The sequence below is a fragment of the Nymphaea colorata genome, chromosome 13, assembly GCF_008831285.2.
Source record: "Nymphaea colorata isolate Beijing-Zhang1983 chromosome 13, ASM883128v2, whole genome shotgun sequence".
Lineage (NCBI taxonomy): Eukaryota > Viridiplantae > Streptophyta > Magnoliopsida > Nymphaeales > Nymphaeaceae > Nymphaea > Nymphaea colorata.
In genome coordinates this window covers 207,552-210,589 of record NC_045150.1, presented here as the reverse complement: position 1 = coordinate 210,589, position 3,038 = coordinate 207,552, and the positions used below count along the sequence as shown (strand labels likewise).

General features: G+C 38.0%; 1 long non-coding RNA gene across 1 annotated transcript; it reads left to right on the top strand.

The window, feature by feature from the left end:
• On the top strand, positions 1 to 2,633 carry LOC126410694 (uncharacterized). Its single transcript, XR_007575189.1, has 2 exons — positions 1 to 934; positions 2,413 to 2,633. It is a non-coding gene; the product is annotated as an uncharacterized LOC126410694 (long non-coding RNA).
• Positions 2,634 to 3,038: the final 405 nt, after the last annotated feature.

The following is a 3,038-nucleotide window of genomic DNA, read 5'->3' as shown; positions in this document are numbered from 1 at the left end:
TCGGCTGCCTGGGCTCAATCCACTCTTATCAAATCCTCGGACCTTCGTTGGTGTGGTGGAAAGGGCGAGTTGCTGAAGGTTGACTTGCCCACAAAAGCTTTGCCAGATTGAAAGTCGACCTCCCTCTGCAGGTTGAACTTAAGCCACAAGTTTAACTCTTTGTCAAAGGCGAGGGTATGCTTCAACCCATTGTCTATGAAGGAAGAACATCCTTTGGCCGGCCGATTGTGTGGCATTAACTCTCATGGTCCTACTAAATGCCTCTCTCGGCTGGCCCATGAGCACCAAGCTTCCTGTTGAGGATGGCTTAGAGTGTTTTAGAAACCAACCTCCGAGGGAGCGATCTGCCATGACCGAAAAGCCTTTTGTGGCAGGCATCGACAGATTTCAAGCATTGACAGAAGAGCAAGAAGAAGAAGGGCATGGGCACTCAGAAGAGCGTGATGACAGCTTGAGCGATCACTCTCCCTTGCCTCTCAGGGTTTAGCAGTCGGCCCTCAACAACAAGAAGCAAAGCAGGGAGAATCGTGGGAAGAAGACCCCGATTGTAGATTCAAGTCAAGGGGCAAGCAAAGAAAGTACTCCGGCCACCACAGCGGTAAATCTTTTCTCCTCTTCAACCGAGAAGAACGCTAAGGGCTTGATCCACCCTCCTCCAAAACACTTCCTCAGGTTAAAAGACAGGAAAAACAATCCCCTATGTAGCCCAATCAGCTAGAGGAGAGGCCGTAAAAGGAAGGGAAGTACTCCAAGACATAAGCAATTCGTGTCTTGCTCGTTTGGCGGTGGAGGACATGCGAGGAAAAAGGAAACGAGTATGTGGGGGGCTTCAATTTTGAAAGCCAGGGAGAGCACGACACATATCTCTTGTTGAAGAATGAGAAATCACATGAAACGTCAAGAGCTCAGGCGACTGATTTCTACTATGATACCGGTAATCATCTCCTTACTTGAACCAATGCTTTCGGAAAATGATTTCTCCCCTTTGCAAGCCCGATGGCAGAATTATGCTTCGTGTAGCAATCCACTTCGTTGTGATGGTAAAGCTCGCATTATCCTGGACTGAGATTCCTCTCTCTTACATGGAAGAATAGTGGTGATTTCCATTGTATATTCATTTACAGTGATTCCTTGATCTACGTACTACAAGGTTTACGGTGAGGTAGATACAAAATTAATACACGATGAACTGTGAAATCTAGATCCACACCTCTGTGCCTTTCAAATTACTATTCTTTTAGATCCACCATTTTCGCACATTTATCCAACTGATAACCCTTATTAGACACCCTCGACCGATGAGGATGATGTCGGCATGCACCAGTATGGTCAATGTTAATAAAGAAAAAAGCTAAAAAGACTAAAATGAACACTTAAGTTAGCCAATTTATTAGGCAGCAATTTTTTTTTTTTTTTTTTTTAATGAAATTTGGGGTCAAATTGTCTAAAAGCGACGTTGGGCCAACCCTAACCCCAACCCATGCATTGATTCACTAGATCAAACAGTCTAGCTAGTGTCAAAATACTTCCATTTTAAATGAGAATTAGTATCAAATATTGGTTTAAAATTCGATTTTAAAACCATCTTCGAAATCCCAAAAGCTGTCACTTGCCGACTTAAAGCCAATCCTAACATGCTGCTTGTTTTAGTGCAAACTTGTCATTCTTATTAAAGTTTTGATTTTATTGACAATTAGAGTGTGTACTACATTATGGTTACGTCTGATTATTGATCTTGGACGTTGTTTGGAATTAAAAGCTACTTGTTTTAGGTCACAGCTAGGGTTTTTAGGTTTTAGTTTTTCAATAATAGTCTGAATAATAGTTGTATGCCTTGATGTTTGAATTCTTCTTTCTTACGGTTTTTATGTTATGTCAAATGCTTCAATTGATGAATGTTCATACCTATATAAGCCTATATTTATGTATGACATGTTTTTTATTGAATATATTTTATTGAATTTTCCTTTTTTCAACTTTCTCTTATAGGATTATTAGAACAAAACTATCAAACAACTAGTTGTCTACCTTGTAGGAATCATTCTCTACCTTTTAGTTATTTTTTCTGTATGGGATCACTTTAGCATGCATATAACTATTTTTTCTAACTCCCAACCAAACGGTGTTTGAAGCAAAATTGAATGCCCTGCTATAAAGAAATTTGATAACTATATATGCAGTCCAAAGTATGGTACCTAAGTCTAGATTTTATTCCTTTATTTCTAGTTCTTAGTTTTTATCTTTTTACATATTTCTAGTGTTGTTCATATGAGTTTAGAATTTTCATACTATTGACTTTTGTCAGGCTTTATCAATATTTAAATCTTTTTCTTTTGTCAAAGATAAAATAAAAATAGATTTTTGGCCACTAACCAAATAGTCATCTCATATTTATTTCTTTTTTTTTTTCAGGTATCCAAAGAGTACATACATAAGTTTGATGGTGGGCTATCGTGAATGCACTAGGTCTACTTCAAGACTAACTTCATAAAAGCTAGTGCAATCATTAGAATTGTTCTAAATTACTATTCTCGTACATGCTTTCATAAAATAATTTTAATGTGGATTTGAATGATTGTTTGAATTGATAGTTCAATTAAATTATCAAATACCGTCCATAACAACTTGGGTAACTTTTTTCTACATTAAGTTTGGCCTAAAAAATGCACCAAAAGGTGATAGCAGCTGTTTTCTATTGAGATGCACAAGTTTATGAATGAATATGTTGATAATATATTGGTGACATCTAAGTAGGCTGGAACAACTAGTAGCTTGGATTTGACTCGGTAAAGCTCGTCTTCAGTCCGCCGACTCATTTCATAAACAAAATACATTTTTGCTCGAGTTGACCTAAGTTGACTTAATAAACTAACTGAGGCTATGGCCCATGAAAGAAAAAAAATGATGGCTACATTAATTTCTCTCTCGCAGTCTCTTTCTACCTCCATTAATTATATTCTCCCTCTCTCTCCTCACATTTAATTTGCCGTTCTCTCCCCCTCCCTCCATTAATTTAATTGCACACACACACCCTCTCT